The sequence below is a fragment of the Oryctolagus cuniculus genome, chromosome 6 (genome assembly GCF_964237555.1).
Source record: "Oryctolagus cuniculus chromosome 6, mOryCun1.1, whole genome shotgun sequence".
Classification (NCBI taxonomy): Eukaryota; Metazoa; Chordata; class Mammalia; order Lagomorpha; family Leporidae; genus Oryctolagus; species Oryctolagus cuniculus.
The window spans coordinates 29,842,528-29,867,344 of record NC_091437.1 but is presented as its reverse complement, the minus strand read 5'-3'; the positions used below and the strand labels follow the sequence as shown (position 1 = coordinate 29,867,344).

The 24,817-nt window shown below is 54.6% G+C and overlaps 1 long non-coding RNA gene across 1 annotated transcript in view; it reads right to left on the bottom strand.

The window, feature by feature from the left end:
- Positions 1-24,817, bottom strand: part of LOC138850172 (uncharacterized) — a 52,557-nt gene that overhangs the window by 14,217 nt on the left and 13,523 nt on the right. The window contains exon 2 of the long non-coding RNA XR_011389781.1: positions 19,128-19,218. This is a non-coding gene — a long non-coding RNA (uncharacterized lncRNA). The remainder of the gene's footprint in view (positions 1-19,127; positions 19,219-24,817) is intronic.

Sequence of the window (24,817 nt, the reverse complement as noted above, 5' to 3'; positions counted from 1 at the left end):
TCGAACCGGCGTTCAGCATCCATACGGGATGCTAGCACTGCAGGCAGCGGCTTTACCTGCTATTCCACAGAGCCAGCCCCTCAAATCTGTTTTTTTAAAAAAATCTTTGGTGGGGCCAGTGCTGTGGCATAGTAGGCTAAGCCTCTACCTTTGGTGCCAGCATCCCACACAGGCACTGGTTCATGTCCTGGCTGCTCCTCTTCCAGTCCAGCTCTCTGCTTATGGCCTGGGAAAGCAGTGGAGGATGGCCCAAGTGCTTGGGCCCCTACACCCATGTGGGAGGCCCGGAAGAAGCTCTTGACTCCTGATCAGCCCAGCTTCAGCCATGGCAGCCATCTGAGGAGTGAACCAGTGGATGGAAGACCTTGTTCTCTGTCTCTAAATCTGTCTATAACTCTGCCTCTCAAATAAATCAAACAAAATCTTTAAAAAAAATCCTTTGCACAGAAACAAACTGATACATTTAATTCCATTTCCTCACGGGAACCTTCTGAAGTCTCCACATCCACATGCGACAGGAGGTTCAGCCAGTTGTCACCTTTATTCCCAACCACCCCCCAGGAGCCCCATATTCTCTGGATCCCCACTTCCCATCTGAGCCGAGCAGCCGGCAGGAAGGGTGCATGAAGCCCCTAGGTGTCGGGGCCTGGATCATCCAGCCCTTGGGCTCACTGTTCTCTGGAAGAGCATCTCCCAGCACAGCCCCTCCTGGCCCTTCAGGGCTTGCACAGCCTAAAGTAACTATTTCCTCGCAGCATGGTTCAACCCGGCAGCCTTCAGGGGTCTGTGTCACACAGTGGAGTCCTGGCGGTGACCCAAGGCTGCCACTGCAGGGGCCTCTCCCCAGCGAGGAAAAGGGTTACCCATGAGTTCTGCTGCCCGTAAGAAACCTGTTCAGATTTTTTTTTTATTCGTAAAGCAGAGACAGACAGACACAGAGACAGAAATCTCCCATCTACTGGTTCACTCCCCAAATGCCCACAGTAGCCATAGCTGGGCCAGGCCAAAGCCAGGAGCCTGCGTAAGTGGCAGGGACCCAAGTACCTGAGCCATCATCTGCTGCCTCCCAGGACACGTGTTAGCAAGGAGAGGACTGGAACCCAAGCAGCCAGGACTCAAACCAGACACTGCAGTGGGGCATGTGGGTGCCTCAAGCAGCGACTTCAACAATCGTGGCAAACTCCTGCCCTGAGAGACGTTTTAGAACCTACTCAGGGGCAGGTGATCGGCACAGCGGCGGAGACTCCATTTAGGATGCTTGCATCCCACATCAGAGTGCCTGTTGTCTCTCCCAGCTCTGCTCCTGATTCCAGCTTCCTGCTAATGTGCACTCTTGGAGCTACTGGTAATGGCTCAAGTAGCTGGGTCCCTGCCACCCACATGGGATACCCAGACAAAATTTTGGTGTTCCGGGTTTGGCCTGGTACAGCCCAGGCTGTTGCAGATATTTGGGGAGTGACCCAGTCAATAGGAGATCTGTGTCTGTCTCTGTCTCTCTGCCTTTCTCAGAAATAAAATAAATTAGTATAAAAGGGGTAGATTGTCGCTCCCCCTCTTCGTGGAGGAACGACACAGGACCCTGCGCTGTTCTTTTGTCTGCTCGGCCCTCCCCGGGTTTGCTGCTGGTTCTTCCCGGGTTGGCTACTGTCCCTTCCACCTCCGTGGAAGGGCGGTTCCCCCTGGCCACTTTCCCCACTTCCGCGGGGGAGCGGCACATCGCCGGCCGGCTCTCTCGGGGGCTGCACAGGTGTTCCCTCAGATGTTCCCCTTAGATGTTCCTGGTGCATGTTGTCTCTCTCCTCCTTTATAGTCCTCTTCCGCCAATCCCAACTCGGCTGCCCACACGCCGAGTACGCTGCTCTCCTCCAATCAGGAGCAGGATCAGCTCCTGGAGGTCATCACTCAAGTTGGCAAGAGGCAGCTACGTAGAAGCTGTTTTCTCCTCTCCCAGCGCCATATTGTGGGAGAGCAGATGCATAGAATAAGTCTTAATTCCAGTAACTTAGTCTAGTCCGAGTTGCTCCCCATAGTAGATGGGTGCCAGTGCTGTGGCATGGCAGGTAAAGCCCCATCTGCAACACTGGAATCCCAAATGGATGCCAGTGAGACTCCCAGCTGCTCCACTCTGATCCCCTTCTCTGCTAATGGCCTGGGTAAGCAGCAGGAGATGGCCCAAGTCCCTGGGCCCAGGCACCCGTGCAGGAGACCCAGAAGAAGCTCCCAGATCTTGGCTTCAGGCTGATCCAACCCCAGTCATTGCAGCCATCTGTGGAGTGAATCCATGAATAGAAGATCTCTCTCTGTCTCTCTGCCTTTCAGATAAATGAAGAAATCTTTAAAAATGGGGTGGGGGTGGGGGCAACGCTGTGCTGCAGCAGGTTATAGTCCTGGCCTGAAGCACCAGCATCCCATATGGGCGCCAGTTCTAGTCCCAGCTGCTCCATTTCTGACCCAGTTCTCTGCTATGGCCTGGGAAAGCAGTGGAAGATGGCCCAAGTCCTTGGGCCCCTGCACCCACGTGGGAGACTTGGAGGAAGCTCCTGGCTCCTGGCTTCAGATCGGCGCAGCTCCGGCCGTTGCAGCCATCTGGGGAGCGAACCAGCAGATGGAAGACCTTTCTGTCTCTCTCTCTCTCTTTTTTTTTTTTTTTTTTTTTTTTGACAGGCAGAGTGGACAGTGAGAGAGAGAGACAGAAAGAAAGGTCTTCCTTTGCCATTGGTTCACCCTCCAATGGCCGCCACGGCCGGTGAGCTGTGGCCTGCGCACCGCACTGATCCGAAGGCAGGAGCCAGGTGCTTCTCCTGGTCTCCCATGGGGTGCAGGGCCCAAGCACTTGGGCCATCCTCCACTGCACTCCCGGGCCACAGCAGAGCTGGCCTGGAAGAGGGGCAACCGGGACAGAATCCGGCCCCCCGACCGGGACTAGAACCCGGTGTGCCGGCACCGCTAGGCGGAGGATTAGCCTGTTGAGCCGCGGCGCCGGCTCTCTCTGTCTCTACATCTGGCTGTAATTCTGTCTTTCAAATAAGTAAAATAAATCTTTAAAAAACAAACGGGGTGGGGGAGGGGTGGGGCAGACGGTGTGGTGCAGCGGGTTAAGCCACCACTCTGAACACTGCATCCTGTCCTGGGGTCTTAGCACCTCCACTTCTGGTCCAGCTTCCTACTAATGCATCCTGTGACAGAGCTGGAACAGATGAGGGCTCCAGTGCTGGGCCCCCGCCAACTATATGGGGGACCTCAATTTTGTCTATCTCAAGAGGGGAGTCCCTTAGCTGCCACCCTCACCCAAGTAGAGCTGTGGCCACTCTGACCCCGCCAGCAACGCCCACATCTGGGATGATGCACACAGCACAGAGGTGGCAAGCTTACACGCCTAATACAGAGACAAGTGAAGGAACACAGCAGACACCACAGGTGCCTCCTGCAGACCCCTCCGCCAGCCCTGAGCTCCTCTGGGCCTCAGTGCCCTCTGCTTCCGACAACCCACACCTGCAGCCTTCCTCTGCGGCGTCCCTTCACCACCACTGCCGGCCCAGCCAGCTGTAGCCAATGAGCTGGCTTCAGGCCAACTCCAGAGTTCCCTGCAGGCTCAGGATGGAGCCTGGCTCCAACGAGCTCTTCCCACAATGGTCCCCAAGCCTCGCTTCTCTCCTGGGCCCCCATTAATGCTCTTGGGTAACTCAGCCAAAGTCTGAAGAGTGGGGGGCTTGTACCACATCTAGACGGGGGCAGCTGCCACTCAGCTTCAGGCTGTGCAACCTCGTAGAGACAGAGCATCAAGGTTGCCTGGCATTCCCATGCTTCAAGGGAGTCCAGAGGTGTGCATAAAGATTTATTGGTGCCGGCACTGTGGCACAAGCAGGTTAAGCTGCCACCTGCAGTGCCAGAATCCCATATGGGCACTGTTTTGAGCCCTGTCTGCTCCAGTTCCAATCCAGCTCCTTGCTAATGCACCTGAGAAAGCAGCAGAAGATGGCCCAAGTCCCTGGGCACCTGCCACCCATGTGGGAGACCTAGAAGAAGCTCCTAGCTTCGGCCTAGCCCTGCCCCAGTCGTTGTGGCCATTTGAGGAGTGAACCAGCAGATGGAAAATCTCTCCTTTTTTGTCTCTCCTTCTAAGTCTGATTTTCAAATAATAAGTATTTTAAAAATAAGTAAATAATTTATTATTTTTTTGACAGGCAGAGTGGACAGTGAGAGAGAGAGACAGAGAGAAAGGTCTTCCTTTGCCGTTGGTTCACCCTCCAATGGCCGCCACGGCTGGCGCGCTGCGGCCGGCGCACCGCGCTGATCCGATGGCAGGAGCCAGGTGCTTCTCCTGGTCTCCCATGGGGTGCAGGGCCCAAGCACTTGGGCCATCCTCCACTGCGCTCCCGGGCCACAGCAGAGAGCTGGACTGGAAGAGGGGCAACCGGGACAGAATCCGGCGCCCCGACCGGGACTAGAACCCGGTGTGCCGGCGCCGCAAGGCGGAGGATTAGCCTAGTGAGCCACGGCGCCGGCCTTATTTTTTTTTTTTACTTCAAAGGCAGAGTTACAGACAGAAAGAGAGAGACACAGAGAGATCTTCCATCTGCTGGTTCACTCCCCAAATGGTTACGACTGCCAGGACTGGGGCCAGTCCTGCTTCACCTGGGTCTCCCACGTGGGTGGCAGGAGCCCAAGCACTTGGACTATCTTCTGCTCCTTCCTCAGTCACATGAGCGGAAACTGAATGGGAAGGGGAGCAGCTAGGACTCGAACCAGCACCTATAGGGGATGTCAGCATTGCAGGTGGTGGCTTAATCCATTACACCACAACTCCAGCCCTACAGATATGTATATTTACAGGCAGAATGGGAGGGAGGGGATTGATCTTCTATCCACTGGCCAGGGTTGGGCCAGGCTGAAGCCAGGAATCAGGAACTGTATCCTGGTCTCCCTTGTGGGCTGCAGGGGCTCAAGCACTTGAGCCATCTTTGGCCGCTTTCCCAGGCTCTTTAGCCGGGAGCTGGATCCTAAGTGGAGCATCAGGGACTTGAACCAGTGCTCATAGGGGATGCCGGCTTTGCAGATGGCAGCTTAATCCACTGTGCCTAAACAATGGTCCCAAATGCTGGCAATTTAATTTTTAAAATGCAGCACTACGCAGGTCGAATAAAACACCTCCCTGGGTCGGGTCCAGCAGTTCTGTCGTCTAATACGTGCTTAACATAGCGATCCCAAGAGCTGCACGTGAATCACCTCGTTGGTCCTCACAACGCATCCTGTGAGACAGACGTTATTATCCCCAGTTACAGAAGAGGAAACTGAGCTAAGAGGAAGTGAAGTAATTTGCTCAAGGACACACTGTGAGGCATCAGGGAACTGCTGCCCACACTACGTGCCGTCTGACTGCCAAGGCCGGGCTCTGAACCACTGGGCAGCTCTGGTTCTCTCCTCAGGCTCAGCGTCTCCCTGGAAGGGAATCAGAAATTTGGGTTAAATCACCCAACTTGGGGGCTGCGCAGGGAGAAGAAGACTTTAAACACAAGGGTTTCTACAGCATGGTCCATAGCAGTGGAAAAACGGGGCAGGCACTGTGACACTGCGGGATATGGGGCCACTTGCAACAGCTTCAACCTGTATAAGGATGCCTGATTCAAGTCCTGCCTGCTCTGCTCCCAGCCCAGCTTCCTGCTAATGTGCCTGGGAGACAGCCAATAGCAAGTCACACAGCTGAAAGTCTGTTACCTCTGCAGGGGAGCCAGGCTGTTCCTGGCTCCCGACTTTACCCTGGCCCAGCCCTGTCTGTTGCAGCCATCTGGGGAGTGAAGCAAAGGATGGAGGGTCTCTGTCTCGGTCTCTGTCTCTCTCTCTCTTTCAGATAAAAAAGTAAAGCTTAAAAAGAAAAAAAAAACCTGAAAACAGTATAGTGAGAATGATCACACACATGATGGCTTCGAGAATCCTATGTGCTCCCGTTTAAAATAATAATTGGGAAGGCTATAGAGGAACAGGGGGAGATAGCTATAATTCAAGGTTGAGTGAAAACTCGGGCACAAGAGCATATCAACTGCACAGCTGGCAGACCTAGGATGGACTCAGGGCTGGGTTCGAATCCCAGCTCTGCCAGCTGTGAGCACGTAAACTCTCATAGCCTTGGTTTCATCATCAGAGAAGAGACAGCAATTCCTTCCTTCTTAGTCATTGCAAGAATTGATGAAAAACACATAGGCGAGACTGTTCACACCGCGTGCATATTTACAGGGATAAAGGCCCCCCAGGCACAAGGCAGGGTCACTTCAGAGATCGGAAGATCACTGCAGGACCTGAACAAAATACGGACACCTAAGCCGGGGCGTGGCACTAGCACACCATGAGTCACGGCCATGATCAGCCGGGCAGTGCTGTTCTTGCCAGCGAAGTCTGCTCTTGGACAATTTACAGAGAACTGAGAAAAATCACAGAGCCTCTGCAGCTTCCCCACCCCAGCTTCATGCAGCTGCTCAGCCTCGCTCGTTATCTGTTTCCTTAATGAAATCTTCCACACACAACCCGGGCAGGGAGCGGCCAGGAAGTCAGGCTGCAGGAAGACAGACAGATTTAGAATCAAAAGAAAAAAAATTAACATATTGCCTCAGTCACCAGGTCCTTAGCCACTCTCAGCCACCCTAGAGCCAGCCACGAGGCTGTCCAGTAGGCTTCCGGCCACCCTGGCAAGCTCCTTCACTCCCTGGGCGGTGCAGGTGCCCTGTGGGCGCTCACTGCCTGCACTCAACAACCAAACTGCAGCAGGCGCTGCGCGCTCAGTGCAAGGTGGACGACCAGGCGGGGCCGCGTTTGTTCCTGGACAGTTATCGGTGGAGACAGGCTCAATTATTTTCATTAGATGGAGTCAACAGAGACAGCAGGCACAATGGGTCTTGGCCAGGGAGGCAAAGGTTAAGATGCGGGGGTGGGGGGAAGCGGAGGAGCTGAGGGAGGCCAGCGTGCCCACTGAACCATGATACCAGCAGGGGAGAGAGAGGACCGGAAGATGCTGGCCCCGGCATAAACTCCGACACGGCCAAGATCACATCTCGTCTGATCTCATCAGAACAGCCCAGAGTTGGGGAGCAGGCTGGGTAACCGGGGACGGGGCAGGCGGGGGCTCTTGTCTCCCCTACTGCACAGTGCCATAAAGGGCTGTGTGTCACGCACTGTGCTAAACGCGCAGCACACATCCTCCTCCGTCACTCCACCCACCGCCCATCGCACACTTTCTTATCCCACTGGACAAATGAGGAACCAGGCTCCGAGAGGGCCAGGGGGCTCCCCCAAGCCAGTAAGGCACAGAGCCACCAGCCCCAGGCTCGCCTGCTGCAAGCCTGAGCTCCCGCCCACTGCAGCTTCTCCCCTGTACACGCCAGAGGCTCTCCGCCCCGCCCCCTCCCTCACCGCAGCCCAGGCCCTGCATGTGCTGGGGGTTGGGGGCCTATTCAGGAGTTCGCCCGCCCTCAGAAGAGCGAGGTCCTTCAGGTGGAGGAGTTACTGAGATTTCTCAAGAACAGGAAACTTGCCGCGCTGCCTGCAATAAATCCTAGCCTGTCTTCCTTTGAGATTTCACCCCGGAGCAGCGGGCCGGCATGACTCATCGCGAGGCCCACGGAGATCTCCTCTGGAGACTGGAGGTGACCTTGGCTGGGCGCTCACATCCTGTGCCTGTTTTCCCGTTTGTCGAGCGGGCAGCCCCAGCCTCCCCGCCACGCTCCTTGCGGCCTGTCTGGGTGAACACAAAGCAGGCCGACGAGAATGTAAAAAATCAGAACGCGTGACACAGAAGAGTCTCCAGACCAGTATCTAAATCCTCTCCTGTCTGAATTCTGCCTGCAAAAGTGCACCTGCACTCCTGCCACCTTCCCGGAGTGCTCTGGTCAAATGAGGATTACTGGGAAAAAAGAAAGGCCACAGGGACAATAACCCTCTTCCCAAATGCCATCGGTCCCAGCCCCATCACCTATAAGCACTTAACCTAATACCAGCTAACATTCGCGGAGCCCCGGTTAGCAATGTACATTATAAAGGTTTCCTCATTATTTTATTTTTTTTTTTTTTGACAGGCAGAGTGGACAGTGAGAGAGAGACAGAGAGAAAGGTCTTCCTTTGGCTGTTGGTTCACCCTCCAATGGCCGCCGCGGCCAGCGCACCCCGCTGATCCGATGGCAGGAGCCAGGTGCTTCTCCTGGTCTCCCATAGGGTGCAGGGCCCAAGCACTTGGGCCATCCTCCACTGCACTCCCTGGCCACAGCAGAGAGCTGGCCTGGAAGGGGGCAACCGGGACAGAATCCGGCGCCCCAACTGGGACTAGAACCTGGTGTGCCAGCGCCGCAAGGCGGAGGATTAGCCTAGTGAGCCGCGGCACCGGCCAAGGTTTCCTCATTTTATTCCTTTATGAGTGCATGTTATCAGCCCCACTATACAGATGAAAAACGTAAGGCTCGGATTACAGACAATAAAAGGTGACACAGCTCAACAGTGCCAAAGCCCAGAGTCAGAATAGGATCTGTCAGTCCCAACCATCTGACACTGTCTTTACTTAATTCACTTTAAAATTCTAAGCTCCAGCTGGCATTGTGACAAGGGTTAAACAGCTGCCTGAAACGCCAGCATCACATGTAAGTGGGTTCGGGTCCCGGATGCTCTGTTTCTGATCCATCTCCTTGCTAATGTGCCTGGGAACATAGCTGACAATGGTCCAAGTGCTTTGGCCCCTGCCATCCATGTGGGAGACCTTGTGGAGTTCCCGGCTTGGGACTGGCCCAGCCCCAGCCTTTGCAGCCATTTGGAGTGAATCAGTGGATGGACAATCGCTTCTCCCCATCCCCCATCTCTTTCTCTAACTCTGCCTTTCACAAGAATATTTTTTTGTTTTAAATTAAAGCCTCAGTGCTCCCTCATTGTCCTTCCCGCTTCATTTTTCTGCACTGTCAGAAATTTGTGCATAGTCAGAATTTCCTACCACACAGGTCCCTGGCCACTGCTCTGATGTCTGGCTACTGCTCAACCCCTCGGGTGGAAGAAGAACTCCTGGTACAGAGTAGGCACCTGATAAACATTACGCCCACAACAAGTAGGTTCAGCCAAAAATTCTCACCAGCTGTATTATTTTATTTATTTCAGAGGCAGAGAGACAGAGAGGGAAGGACAGACACAGAGGGAGAGTTCCCATGGGCTGGTTCACTCCATAAATGCACACAACGGCTAGGATTAGGCCAGGCAAAGCCAGGAGCCAGGAATTCAACCTCAGTCTTCCAAGCGGGTAGCAGGATTCCAACTGCTTGTGCCACCGCCGCTGCCTCCAGGGTGCACAGAAGCAGGAAGCTGGAGTCCGCAGTGGGAGCTGGGAATCGAATCCAAGAACTCAGATATGGGACACGGGCATCTTAACTGCCCTTCCACTAGACAGAAAACGCACAGCGTTCTATTCACTCCAGTCCCCGCCGACCCTCACCTCCCCAGAATCAAGACGCAGACTCTCACTGGTATAACACTGCCGTACTGGGTTTGGGGACGGATTTGGGGGTGGCCTGCCATCTGGGGAATCACTCTCGGGTCCCAGGCCCACACCGAGCGGGCACTCAGTGGTCGACTGGGTGAGGAAGGCTGGAAACCACATAGCATCGCCTCCCCTTGCCCTTGGGTTCGCACTGTGTGGGGGCACTGAGGGCAGGCCAGCCAGCTGGCCTAGTGCACGGGTACCCTCTTCCGTCTCCTTTGCCGCTGCATGTCTGACTCACATCTTCCCGGGCTGTGGGAACGCGTTCAGTGTGTGGCTCCCCAAACACCACCGAGCAGCAGCGGGCTGAACGGCAGTGGGAAGGAAGGATCTAATTAAGCAGAGTAGGTGACAGTGTCAGGAAGAGAAAGCAAGCGAGTGGCAATTTGGATACCTGCCTGCAAATAAAAGAGATGACTGGCGTTTTGTCCTCTGCCTCCTGTTCGCCCTCTGAGTCCCCCGCCACTAATTCAAGCGTTTTAATTATCGCGGATACCACAACATGCTGTGCTGGGCCTAGGGTGGGAAACTGCACAGGTTGGGGAGGGTTGGCTAGCCCACTCTCCTGAAGGCGTCTGTCCCCTCGCTGCGGGAAACCCAACCTGGGGGTCTCCAGCATCAGACATGCGACTTCCTCCACTCAAAAAAGCTCTGGCTAGCCATGCAACTCAGGCGCCAGAAGTCACTCCGACCAATGCAGACGCTTAATCCCCAAGAAATCAAAGGCAGCGGGTCACAAGCTCAACACCAGCTCCTGCTCAGGTGGGATAGGAAAGTCCCCAGTGGGGAGCAGCAATGTGACCAAGGCCAGCACTTGAACATCACCTCCTGCACCGACGAGCTGTGCACCTCGGGCAAATCACTTCACCTCTCTGAGCCTCATCCTCCAGATAACGGGATCACACATAAGGAGCTGTGCTCGGTGCCCGACACACGGACGCTCGCAACACACTCCCGGTGCGGTTCACAATGCCTGTGGCCGGCTTCTTCCAGAAAGTCTCCCCTGCTGCCTGCCCCGCGGGCCTCCCGCACCACCCCACGGGACAGAAGGGCAGTCCTCCTCCCCACACCGCACACCGCCTCTCCCCTTGCTCTCTTCACCATGTCCTGCCCAGCACGGAGCGGGACCCGACACCTTTCATACACACACACCCATTTACATAGATGGAGGAAGCACGGATGCACCTAGTGGGTCTCACTCCCCTAACAATGAAACTCCAAGAAGGCACAGCTCCTGTTTTGACTGCTGAACCTCCACCACCTATGACAGTGGTGCCCAGCAGGGGAGGGATGCTTAATAAATATTAACTGAATGAACAAACAGATGCTGTTTTTCCTAGAATAGCTGTAAAGGCCATCGGAGACCACACAGGCCAAAGTTCCTCCCCAGCCAGGAAACGGAGACCAGGCGACATCAGATGACCTGCTCTCTGGTTCCAGAGTCCCCAGAACCCCGTGGCGCTGGCTCGGGTCTCTGACCCCGGCTGGCTTTGCTCTGCCTTCAGCCAGCCTGCTCAGCCTGCAGGCCAAGGGCGCAGCCCACGCTCCTCAGCCAAGGGATGGAAACTAGCAGATGGCTGTCCCTCCCAAGCGTGGGGGACCTGGGTGCCCCAGCTCCTGGCATTCTATAAAAGCAAAAGGACAGGTGGAGAGACACTGAAGCCGGCGCTGGAAACCCCCCCAGCACATGTGCTCGGAGCTGAAGAACTGCGGACAGCTGCAGCAGAAGGCGCCAAAGGCCACCGGCATCTAGGACCTTCCTGCCTGTCGGCACTGACTGAGGGCAAGCAGCTGCAGTCCCGCTTCTGGCTACCTGGAGGACCTGCACTCAGGCAGCCACGGCAGCCCAGCCCCACCAGTCCCCGGTACCCAGCCTCTGGGGGTACCAACTTCTCATCTCTTGGGATCTAATGAGAAACACGGCGCAGCATCTGGCCCAGGGCAGGGCACACAGCCACACAGCAGGCAGGCATCATCAGCCCTAGTACACAACACTGCTAACATTCAAAGGCAAACGGCGGCGGCGGCGGGGGGCGGGGGGGTCCCCCACCCGTCCACCTCACCAGCTCTTAGCACTGCCCCTAGAGCTTCTGCTCCAGACTGGGCTCTGCAGCCTCAGGAATCCAGGACCAGATCATTTGAGTGAATGAGAGGATTCGGCTCAGCACTGCCCAACACAATAGCGGATGCTCTTCATACTCCAGAGTCCAGCGCGCAGCTGACAGCGGAGCCAGGCATTGTCCAGACCGCCCCGGGCCATGAGCTGGGAGCAAGCATAGACTCCACCCAGGCTTCCAGGAGTCCTACAATGCAAACGGGGCCAGGCTGGGCGCGAGTAGTGTGCAAAGACCCAAACAGCTCCTAGGAAGGCGGATGTTCGCCCGGGAAGCAACGTGCCCCGACATACTGCTGCTTCAGGGGACTGCCCCTGCTTCAATGGGGACTGCCAGCGCTGACTTGGGGTTTCTAGAATGTTCCGGCGGCACTATGGCTCACCGATCACTGATAAGCACTGGGGTGAAATAAACCTGGATGGGGTACTGCGGGAGCCCTCCCAGGAGTTCCAGGAGCTGGTGGCTTTCTGCCACTCCCGTATCCGTCCCAGGCCTCCGCGTCCCCCTGGAGCTAACTGCCGCCTCTGCAGGCAACCGGCCAGGCTGCAGCGGGGAGGCGCCCGCAAAGGCGCACCCCGCGCGCCTACGCGGACCGAGGACCGGCCCCCGCTGCAGCTGCTGCAAACCTCATCCCCAGAGAGCTAGCGAGCGGGGCGAGGCGGCGGCGCGGGGGGCTCCTCCCGCGGGCGCCCGGGGAAGCCGAGCAGCGGGCAGCCCGCGGGAGCGCCGAGGCCCCGCTGTGCCGGGGCCGGGCGGGGGCGGCGGAGGCGGAAGCGGGGGCGGCCGGAGCGCGGTGGGGATGTTTAAAGGAAATTTACAATCATTTCCTCTCTGTGGTTTGGTGACAAATCAACAACATCCTGTTCTTTTGTGAGGCTCCGGGCGCCTGCGAGGCGGGGGCAGCGCTCGGCTCTTAAAGAAACACACACGAGGCCCCCGCCCCCACACCTCTCCCGCGGCTCCAAGGAACCTGCAGCCTCCCGCAGGCGCCACCCCCGGGAGCGCGCGCGGAATGCGGGGGCGGCCGGCGGCGCACCCCTCCGCAGGACGTCGCGGCCCGGGGCCGGCTCCCGCCGAGGGGGCGGGCCGGGGGCGGAGGGGGCTCCCGCCCGCCTCCCCAGCTCCGGGCAGCGCCGCCCGGCTGCTCCGGTCCCCTTCCCCCACCCGCCTCGAATGTTCCAGCCTCAGACGCTGGTGGATTTATGCTGAAAATGTCGACGAACGCACATGAGGTTTATAAAACGCCGAAGAGGAGAGAGCCTTCCCGAGCTGTGTGGGAGTAATGAGAATCACATGGTTTAGGGCCTGGGGGGGGGGGGGGCCTCGACTGCCCTCCAGGGATTTCGTTCTTGCAGTCATTTAGTGAGCATTTTTTGCTAAGCGCTGGGCACCACTGCAGGCCTCCGGACCGCAGGAGCGAGCCGTGGCCCCTGCCTCCAGGAGGCTTGGTCTCAGCAGAGAAGGAACGTCTTCTCCACAGTGAGAGCTCTGAGCAGGGTTAGGGATCTGAGCCGCACCTTCAGGAAGGAGCCTAGACCTGGGGACCAGTGCCCCTGCCCGTGCCAAAGCGTGCACAAGGGCGACCCAGGGCCAGCGCTGCCCCCAGGCCAAGCCTGTGCAGCCGCGTGGCCTGGGCTCATCCCTTCCTCTCCGTGGGTTCTCATCACAGCTTCCGGCCTTGTCAGGAGCTCCCAGCCTGAGAGCAAATTCCTAATTCCAGGAAGAATTTTTGAAAACCTTGACCCTTGCCCCACCTCGGACCCAAGCCAAAGAATTCCTAGAAATGGGGCCAGGCCCTGGGGGCAGTCGGGATTAAGAGTCCGGGGCTGGGGCGGGGCTGTGGAGTAACAGGTAAATAAAGCTGCCGCCTGCCTTGCAGTCAACCGGCATCCCATATGGGCGCAGACTGGATTGGCAGCTCCTCTTCCGATCCAGCTCTCTGCCATGGCCTGCGAAAGCAGCGGAAGACGGCCCAAGTGCTTGGGCCCCTGCACCTGTGTGGGAGACCTGGAAGAAGCTCCAAGCTCCTGGCTTCGGATCGGCCCAGCTCCGGCCACTGAGGCTATTTGGGGAGTGAACCAGCGGGTGGAAGACCTCTCTCTCTGCTTCTCTAATTCTGCCTTCCAAGTAAATAAATCTTTATTTTAAAAAAAAAAGGATTAAAAAAAAAAGAGGGGCCTAAGTGATGTCTAGTGTTTGGGTTCCAAGGGCAGTGAGAGCCACGTGGATTCCCAGTATCATCATTCACACCTGCTGAGCACCCAGCAGCTAGCCCATAATACCCGACGTAGGCTGCACAGCTATTTTACTTAAGGAAAACTACTACATATGACAGGTATTACTGTTCCCATTTTACAGATGAGTAAACTGAGGCACAAAGAGTAAGCAACATTTGGTCAGAGCCTACAGGTAATAAGTAGTCTTGTTTGTAGCTTTTAAGCTGGGTGCCTTTTCCAGTGACAGGGAGCTCACTCCACCTCATAGGGTTGTTCATCACAGAGGGTAGTCACCAAGAGAAGCGCATGGCTTGGGATCAGGGTGAGCTGCTCACCATCTTGCGCGGAGGCAGGGGGCTGGCCTGGATGCTCGGAGCGGTGGTCCGGAATGATGGACCGTAACCCGGAGAAAAAAAAGCCTTTTCTGTTTCGCCACACTAAGCCTCCCGGTGGTCTTCAGAGATGATTCCCATCATTCACGAGGTTTTGTCCTAGGAAGCGGAGGAGCCATTTGGCCAGGCGAGGAAGAGCAGGAGCTGCCCGTGTACCCCAGGAATGGCCAGGATTGAATGCAGCGCCTGTGTGGGGTCCATCCTGCCCCTGGCACCTTCTGACCAGCTTCCTGTTTGTGCAGTTGCCTGAGGCAGGCAGGACCCAGAGCCGGCCTGGTCTGCCAGGGCAGAGAGTAGAGGGAAAGGCGGATGGTGGGATTCTCTGTTGCTGTGAAGAAGAGCTGTGTGGCCAGGCCAGAGGCACGCCTGTGTGCCCGTGATGCGCCAGATACAATGAAGACCTTCTCCTGATGTTCCCCTAAATGCCACGCACAGTGGCACACGTGAACGTGCACGCACACACACACACACCCCTTCAGAACCTTCGGGACAGACAGACTCCACACAGTGGAGGTAGCAGCGACGCCTGGGCAGGGGCCTGGGGCTGATCAAGGGCAGAGGGGTGTGTGCTGTGTACATGACACTTTCACTTTATCTCTACTAATCTCCCTGTGTTTTAAATTGTTGACAACAATCAGGTACTAATTTTTTTTTAAGATGGGAGCCTGGAGTGTGTGGCGTGGTGGGTTAAGCCACTGTCTGTGACACCTGCATCCCATGTGGACAACAGCTTGTGTCCCCTCTGCTCCACTTCCGATCGCACTCCCTGGGAAAAGCGGCGGATGATGGCCCAAGTGCTTGGGCCCCATACCCACATGGGAGACCTGGAAGAAGCTCCTGGTTCCAGGCTTCTGCCTGGGTCAGCCCTGGGGGTTGGGGCCATTTGGGGAGTGAGCTAGCAGATGGAAGCTCTCTTTCTGTCTCTCCCTATCTGTAACTCTGCCTTTCAAATAAAAGAATACAAACTTTAAAAAAGCAAAAAGATAAAAGTGCTTCTGTGTATGATAAAAATATTAAAAGTGGAAGATAAGAACTCCTGCTGGGCCCAGGGAACTCTACCCAGGGTGGACACCTGGCCGTACCATCTTGGTGATGTCACTGGTCCCATGACCTCCCACAGTGGGAGCCTGCCATTCCAGTGGCTGTCTCCTACTTGGTCGGCGCTCTCCCTCCAGTGATCGGATGTCCCATGAACCATGTGGGTTACACTAGGTGAAGGATGGTTCTGAGAGTAAGAGATGACGCAGCTGCTGGGAGGGGGGTGACACGGGTGCTGATGGTGGGGGTGGGGTGGGCGTGGCAGTGTTCACAGGCTCTGACTTCCCTCTGTGTCTCTGTGTTGCGCTTTGGGAAGCTAAGAAATGGCATCTGACAGCCCCAGTCCTGAAGACAAACGGTAGTGCTCTGTGGTCAGAACCTCATTCCAGAAACCCAAAAGGCTAGGGGCAGGGGTCTGCCTGTGACACCACCTCCAGGACTGTCCCCCCAATTAGGACCTGGAAATTCAAAACATAGGTGACCCGGGCGAAATGTCACGCTCCAGGAAGGAATTGTTTGGCCATTCTGCTTCCTCTTCTTTATGTTTTCTTAGATCTTTGCACCTTATAAACAGCATAATGTTAAGCATAATTGTTAAGAGCAGGAGCTAAGACAGAGACCCCTACGAGGGGTTTCCAGCTCCCCCACCTTCCCTAAGTCTCAATTTCTTTCTCTACAAAGCGGGAACACTGCTATTTACCTTACAGAGAGTGGATATGAGAATTAAACAAGCGAGTACGGAGAAATCCTTAGCCCTGTGCCTGGCACATGTGCTAGTGGCAATTATTAATTTTTAAAAATAGATTCATTTTATTTACTTGAAAGGCAGAATGAGAGAGATCTTCCATCTACTGATTCACTCCCCAGTGCCCACAACAGCCAAGGCTGGGCCAGGCTGAAGCCAGGAGCCTGGAACTCCGTCTGAGTCTCCCACATTGGTAGCGGGGGCCCAAACACTTGGACCATCTTCCACTGCTTCCTGAGGCACACTGGCAGAGTGCTGGGTTAGAAGCAGGGCAGCTGGGACCAGAACTGGCACTCGGATATGGGATGCTTGTGTCCCAGGCAATGGCTTACCCCAGTCATTGTTAATTTTTACAAATGATTTGTGCCTGTGCTGATTTGTGACTGTGCTAAGGGGCTCATCAATGTTCATGCGTCTACTTGTCCATCTAAAACAAAACTTGGAATCCTGTCTTCTGGAGGTAGAGCTCTTCCGGAAGACCCAGGTCCATGGTTGTGCTAATCCTTCATTCAAACATTATCACCCGCGTCTGGAACCATTCAGTAAGGCTCCCCATTACACGCGCCCTGGTACTGTACGGGAGATGGAGACTGATGGAATGCTTCCTCCCATTCATCCCGGAGCCTGGCCGCCTTTGAATGCTCCCCACTCTTTGAAATAGCAACACTTTCTTCCACTCTGTTTTAAGCTTCTGCTCGCTCCTTCTCCAAGCTAGTCCAGAGAAAGTTTCTGAGGACAGGAGGTTGCCACTAATGGGCCACTGACAGCATAACAAAGCAAAAGGAATTTTGCAGGTCACCAGCTAACAACTGTGGAGTAGCACCTTTGAAAAGTCACTTGCTCGGGGAGGGAGGGGCAGGAACAGGCAGGGCAGGGAGGGGCAGATTTCTCCCAGCTGCTGGGGACCTGGAAACAGCCTTTTTCACGGCCAGCAAAACCAGGAGGCATCCTAACAGGCAGCTTGGTGTGCGTGCACTCAAGATGCAGATTTCGGGAAGACGACCTCGGTCTGCTGAAGCCACAGATGAAAGGTTCTCCTCCGCCTCAGACCCCTGCTCCGCCTTCAGCTGTGATCCAACATTCCCATCCTTCTATTCTGAGCTGCTGAAGCGCACGTGCACCCACACTCACACGCGCACGCATGCACACACGCGTGCACACACATACACGCACATGCACGTGTACACATACGCACACGCGCGCACACGCACATGCACGCACACATGCACACATACACACATGCACATGTACACCCACACACATGCACACACACGTGTGCGTGCACACACATGTACAACACGCACACATGCACACACACGTACACACACATGTACAACACGCACACGCACATACACGCACACACAGACACTGTACAACATGCGCACGTGCACACACGCACACACGCACGTGCACGCACACGTGCACGCACACATGCACACGCACGCATGCACACACACAGGACTACCTGAGTGCAGCTGCGGCAAAGTTTAGCAGAGGAGCTTTGGCCATGCCGCGGCCCCCTCTGCCCACCCACCCCGACACACCTCCTCTGTGTTTGCAGTTTTTAAATTGATTTGCTGGCAGTGTGGAAGTTCCTGAGGAAGGCAACTTCAGAACCTAAGCAGTAAGCAGGGGTGTTCAGAGAAAGTTCTTCCAAGAGCCGCCTTTGCTGCCGACCAACAGAAAGCCTTGGGGAAATTCATAGCTGGGCCTGACCACCTCTCTATGCCGCTCTCCCACGTACTGCCCCAGGCACTTCCTATGTAGGCCTTAGAACTCCTATAGCCTCTTGACGCCAGATCTTCTGGGGGCCCTGCTCTAAGGCTGCTTGAGAACTACAGATGGAGGCTGGCGCTGTGGCGTAGCAGGTAAAGCCACCTCCTGCAGCGCCGGCATCCCATATGGAGACCAGTTTGAGTCCTGCCTGCTCCACTTCCACTCCAGCTCTCTGCTATGGCCTGGGATGGCAGTAGAAGATGGCCCGAGTCCTTGGGCCCCTGCTCAAGCATGGGAGACCCAGAAGAAGCTCCTGGATCCTGGCTTGGGATCAGCTCAGCTCTGGCCATTGCAGCTCTTTGGGGCATAAACTCCAAAATAAACCTCTCTGCCTTTCAAATACATAAAACTTAAAAAAAAAAACTCCACATGGCCCCCAACCTTCAATGGTTCAACCTGATGTTTCAGCTTTACGTTGGTGCAAAAGCGATACACATTTGGTGAGAGCAGCACTTTCAGTTCTGATCTTTCCTTGGGCTGGCACTGTGCAGTACGATCCTCCCTTGTAAAGTAGGGCGGCGGCAGCCCACGGGGGTTCCCAGTGTCCCTGCGATCATGAGGAGAACAACTGGTGCTCTGCAGTGTGTGCTATGCTGGGTAAGGTGGGGAGGTCACATGCATCGTCTATCCGATGTTTTCAATTCCCAATGTGTTTATTGGGAAGTAAGCCCTATGGAAATGCAGGAACACCTGCAATGATACACATTCTAGGTTCTCCATGACAGTGGCTTCCAGGTCTTTTTAAAAACAGAAGAACTCGCCGGCGCCGTGGCTCACTAGGCTAATACTCCGCCTAGCGGCGCCGGCACTCCGGGTTCTAGTCCCGGTCGGGGCGCCGGATTCTGTCCCGGTTGCCCCTCTTCCAGGCCAGCCCTCTGCTGTGGCCAGGGAGTGCAGTGGAGGATGGCCCAAGTGCTTGGGCCCTGCACCCCATGGGAGACCAGGAGAAGCACCTGGCTCCTGCCTTCGCATCAGCGCGGTGCGCTGGCCGCAGCGTGCCAGCCATGGCGGCCATTGAGGGTGAACCAACGGCAAAGGAAGACCTTTCTCTCTGTCTCTCTCTCTCACTGTCCACTCTGCCTGTCAAAAAAAAAAAAAAAAAAAAAACAACAACAACAGAAGAACTCTTCTCAAAAGCACACAAAAATATGAAATACAGAGGAAAACTATTACTTCTGGTGGAAGTCAGTCACAGTGTTGCTCAAACGGGACCTAGGATTGGAAGCTAGGAGGAAGTCACTGTGTTGGAATACTATTCTGTTATTCCTTTAAGTAACTTCAGCATACACTCAGGTCTAAACTGATGACTATGCCAAGACAACTCTTTCTGAGCCCACCCCTGCCTACCTGAGCTCATGCAGTTACTTTCATGTTCTCTGCTCTTCATGTGCTCCTTGGTTTTCTTGATGCAAGTCCTGCAAGTCTTGATGCAAGGTTCCTGGAAAGAGAGACACAGGAGGTTAGTTTTTTCAGACCTTGCATATCCGAAAACGTCTTTTAGTCTTTCCTCACATTTTAAATGATGGTTTTGGTAGGTGTACAATTCTAGACTGTAAATCATTCGCTGACACCACTACCACTGCTCCCCTCAAGCCTAAACCTCTCCAGTGTGCAGGCCTTGAACTATTAATTCCTTCCACATGGGACGCATATCCCAACTCTCAGCCCCACCTGAGTAGCTAATACTTCCTTATTCTCATCAACGAAACCTCCCTGCCTGGCCGCAATATGCCTCCTAGGAGCTCCCACAACACCTAGTACTGAACCTTTTGATGCCTTTATCACACCGTAGCATCCCTCCCTGTTTTCCGGCAGCCTCTGCTGGGAGGCGAGCACGGGTCCGGGAATGCACAGCCACAGTGCCACGCAGTAACTACTTCTAAAGCAGAGGAACAGATCATGAAGATGTGGGGTTTCTTCTTATTATTAAAAGGTACAATCTGAGCCGGCGCCGTGGCTCAATAGGCTAATCCTCCACCTTGCGGCGCCGGCACACCGGGTTCTAGTCCTGGTCGGGGCGCCGGATTCTGTCCCGGTTGCCCCTCTTCCAGGCCAGCTCTCTGCTATGGCCAGGGAGTGCAGTGGAGGATGGCCCAGGTGCTTGGGCCCTGCACCCCATGGGAGACCAGGAAAAGCACCTGGCTCCTGGCTCCTGCCATCGGATCAGCGCAGTGCGCCGGCTGCAGCGGCGGCCATTGGAGGGTGAACCAACGGCAAAGGAAGACCTTTCTCTCTCTGTCTCTCTCTCTCACTGTCCACTCTGCCTGTCAAAAAAAAAAAAAAAAAAAAAAGGTACAATCTATAATAAAGTAGTATTTATTATTATAATAATAAGGATAAATGTCCCTGTCAGTTGGTGCATGCTCCAGATTTTCGGGGAGAGGAAAAGGTGGCTCTGGAGGGAACAAACGCAACCTTGACACAAGCAGCATAGAAAGAACTCTTACAATTTCTTGTTCAATGTGTGTCTTCTATGAAGACAGGGTGGACTGCTCTGCTCACGGCTGTGTTCCCAGCACCAAGAACACAATGAAACCTTAATAATGCACCACTGAAAGACGAGCCGGCTTAGACAAAGCAAGTCCCACGTATTATCATCAGGAAGACAGAGAAGTCCCCACCCAGTCTTTATCCTCTAGGAAGAAGGGTTTGGAATGAAAACCCAATTCACCATTTCTTCCCACTCCACTTCCAGAACCCTCTCCCAACTCCATATCCAAGACAAAGGCATTCTTCTTCGGACACCTGGATTTGAAGCCCTGGGAACTTCCAGTCCTCAACTTCTCCTTGCCAGTCTGTTTTCAGACTCCAAGTCCTGTTGTCTCCTCCCCCCCTCCCCCTTATGGCAGCTCTCTCACCAACCCTCCTTTCTCATCCCATCATAGACCCCCAGAAAGACCGCCGACCCCATCCCGAGGATCACATACATATCATTCCTTCTTTCACTCTGTGTCACCTTGACACGGCTGCTGGATGGATCTCTTGGAAGCACCACTTCTTACATGGTCTCTTCATCACTCCAACCCCATTCCAAGGCCTCCAATTCCCTTTTGTGTTAAAACACAACTTCTCTGCCACCTTTAGCATTACTTTTTTTTTTTTTTTTTTAATATTTGTTAACAGAAGCAGAGAGAGAGAGAGAGAGAGAGGTCTTCCATCTGCTGGTTCACTCCCCAAGTAGCCACAACGGCCAGAGCTGGGCTGACCCAAAGCCAGGAGCCAGGAGCTTCTTCCAGGTCTCCCATGCAGGTGCAGAGGCCCAAAGACTTGGGCCATCTTCCACTGCTTTCCCAGGCCATGGCAGAGCTGGATAGGAAGTAGAGCAGCCAGGAGTCAAACGGGCGCCCATACAGGATGCTGGCACTGTAGGCAGCGGCCTTACCCACTACGCCACAGTACCAGCCCCGCATTACTTCTTTTAGGTAACATTTATTTATTTATTTGAAGGTCAGAGTTGCAGAGAGAGAGAGGGAGAGATGGGGGCAAGGAGCCAAAATAGAGAGATCTTCCATCTAGTGGTTCACTCCCCAGATGGCTGCACTGGCCAGGGCTGGGCCAGACCAAAGTCAGAAGCCAGGAGCTTCATCCAGGTCTCCCAACCAAGTGGCAGGGGCCCAAACACTTGGGCCATCTTGTGTCACTTTTCCAGACCACCAGCAGGCAATAGGATCTGAAGTGGAGTAGCTGCCACACCAACCACACGACCCCCCCACCCCACCCCCCACCCCGGTTGTAGCAGGAGGCAGCTTTACCTGCTACACTGTAACACTGGCCTCAAGCCTTGCTCCTGATGCTGTTTTCCCTCCCTATGCACACCAGAGAGCTTACTGCACGTGTATCACTCTCTCACTCTGGGCAGGCAAGACGCTTCAGTGTCCCACAAGAGAGCAGCGTTGTGTGTTCTCTTCTCTGCAATGTTTTCCCCATTCCTCTCCCAATCCAATTCATCCTTCCAGACCTGGCTTAAGTCTTCACTTCTCCAATAGACCTTCACTGACAACTTCAGACCTTGCTCCTATCTCCAGCTTTAAATCCAAACACATTTATGATCTTTGCAGCCCAATTAAACTGTAATAGGTGCCTTATCCAAGACACTATCCAGTCTACAAAGCATCCAGTCTGGGTGTCCTGGATAGGCAAGTATGGTCTTCCCCTACCCATCCTGGCTGCTCTGTGATAGCAAAAACGTGAGCGTGTCCTGTTGTTGCTCCTGAGGGCAACTTACAGTTCAACTTACAGAGCGTTCAGCAGGTAATCACAGAGCTGCCACCAGAAACAAACACAGCTGGATGAAACCCCAGCCCTGAGGCAGACTAAGTGGTCAAGACACACTTGGGATGTGTGCAGCCCAAGTAGGAGTGCCTGGGTTTGAGTCCTGGTTTCACTTCCAGTTCCTGCTTCCTGCTAATGCACACCCTGGGAGATGATGGCTCCAGTAGTAGGGTCCCTGCTATAGCCTGGCCCAGTCCTGGTTGTTCTAGGCATTTGGGGAGGGAACCAGCAGATAAAAGAGCTATATCTCTCTGTCTTTATCTCTGTGCCTTTCAAATAAATAAAAAGTAAGTTTGAATTTTAACAAATAAGCTACCTTTTTAAAATAATTTTTTTGACAGGCAGTTAGAGAGAGAGAGAGAGAGACAGAGAGAAAGGTCTTCCTTTTCTGTTGGTTCACCCCCCTTAATGGCCGCTACGGCCTGCACGCTGCGGCCAGCGCACTGCACCGATCTGAAGCCAGGAGTCAGGTGCCTCCTCCTGGTCTCCCATGTGGGTGCGGGAGCCCAAGCACCTGGGCCGTCCTCCACTGCACTCCTGGACCACAGCAGAGAGCTGGACTGGAAGAGAAGCAACCGGGACAGAATCCGGCGCCCCAACCGGGACTAGAATCCAGGGTGCTGGCCGCAGCACACCCCTTTATTAAATGTTTTTAAAATATTTTTATTTATTTATTTGACAGGTAGAGTTACAGTGAGAGAGAGACAGAGAAAAAGGTCTTCCCTCAGTTGGTTCACTCCCCAAATGGCCACAATGGCCGGAACTACGCTGATCTGAAGCTAGGAGCCAGGTGCCTCCTCCTGGTCTCCCATGTGGGTGCAGGGGCCCAAGCACCTGGGCATTCCTTACTGCCTTCCCAGGCCACAGCAAAGAGCCGGATTGGAAGAGGAGCAGCTGGGACTGGAACCCGGAGCCCATATGGGATGCCGGTGCTGCAGGCGGAGGATTAACCTAGGGTGCCACGGCGCCGGCCCCATAATCTACCTAATAAAAAATAAAAAGAGACTGGTGTGTGGCACAGTGACCTAAGCTGCGACTTGGGACACCCACATATCAGAGGACCTGGGGTCAAGTCAACTCTCTACTTCCTGTCCAGCCTCCTGCTAATCTACCCAGAAGGCAGCTGATGATAGCTCCGCGACACGGGGCTTCTGCCGTACGTGATGGAGACCTGAATGGAGTTTCGGGCTCCGGCTTTTGCTCAGGCCCAGTCTCTGTTTTTGGGGGGCATTTGGGGAATGAACCGATGGATGGAAGATCAATTGAGTTCTCTCTCTCTTTCTGTCACTATGCCTTTCAAATAAAGAAGTAAATGTTTTTAAAATAAAAATAAGTAAATTTCAGCTAAAGCAATTTTTCACTGTATATTTGGGCAAAAGTTTTAAACCTTCTGAGCCTCGGTTTACTCATCTGTAAATTGGGATAAGAGTGCTACCTCATAGGGTTGTTGTGGCCTTGATGAGATGCAGTAAGGCAGTTTGCACACTATGCTGGAATATAGTTAAGGATACAGTATCTGGCCGGCGCCGCGGCTCAATAGGCTAATCCTCCACCTAGCGGTGCCGGCACATGGGGTTCTAGTCCCAGTCGGTGTGCCGGATTCTATCCCGGTTGCCCCTCTCCCAGGCCAGCTCTCTGCTGTGGCCCGGGAAGGCAGTGGAGGATGGCCCAAGTCCTTGGGCCCTGCACCCGATGGGAGACCAGGAGAAGCACCTGGCTCCTGGCTTCGGATCAGCGCGGTGCGCCGGCCAGCTGTACCAGCCGTGCCAGCCGTGGCGGCCATTGGAGGGTGAACCAACGGCAAAAGGAAGACCTTTCTCTCTGTCTCTCTCACTATCCACTCTGCCTGTCAAAAAAAAAAAAAAAAAAAAAAAAAAAGGATACAGTATCTGTTAACTATTGTTACAATAGACACATGGGTCCCTGTTTTTGGAGTTGAACTTTGGCCTTGACCTTGTTTTATTCTTTCTGTCACTGAGTCTGCCTTGTACACAGTGATTTCCTGCCAGTGCCTGCCTGTGTCCACCCCGTGGGTGGCCAGAGCATGCTTCTGTAAGCAGTGAGTGGCCAGGGACCAGTCCCCTCACATGAGGTCACCTGGGTCCCCACTTGGCCATGGCTCCTGCCCTAGCACTCCTAGACGGAGCACTGAGTAGTGTAGCTGCCTTACCTTTGTGAACCTTCCTAAGCCTAAGCCTTCCTTTCCTTTCATCATTACCATTGTACTTTAACAGCGGTGTGTGCTCATTGTTTTAAAAGACAACAGGGGAGAGAGTTTGGCCCAGTGGTGAAGACACTGCTTGGTATGCCCAGATCCCGTTATTGGAGCGCATGTGCTCAAGTCCTTGGCTTGCTCCTGAATCCAGCTTCTTGCTAAGGCACACCTGGTGTGTGTGCTGGGGGGGCAGTGATGGTGGCTCAAGTGTTGGGTCCCTGTCACTCATGTGGGAGACCTGGATCGAGTCCCCAGCTCCCAGCTTCAGCCTGGCCCAGCACAGGTCAACGCAGGCATCTGAGGAATGGCCCAGCAAATGGTGAACTCATCCCCATCCTGCCTCTTCAATAAATAAATGCATAAAGTGTAAAGCATGTTAAGTACAGAAGAGCGTAGTCAAGAGGAAAAGATCGACCCCCCCACACCCCAGTCCCACATTCAGGAGCAGCCAGTCAGCATTTCTCACGTTTCCACAAATCTGGTTTCCGGAAGCACATAGCACACATGCACACACCTGTGTCTCGCTGTAGTCACGTGTCAACCTTTCTCT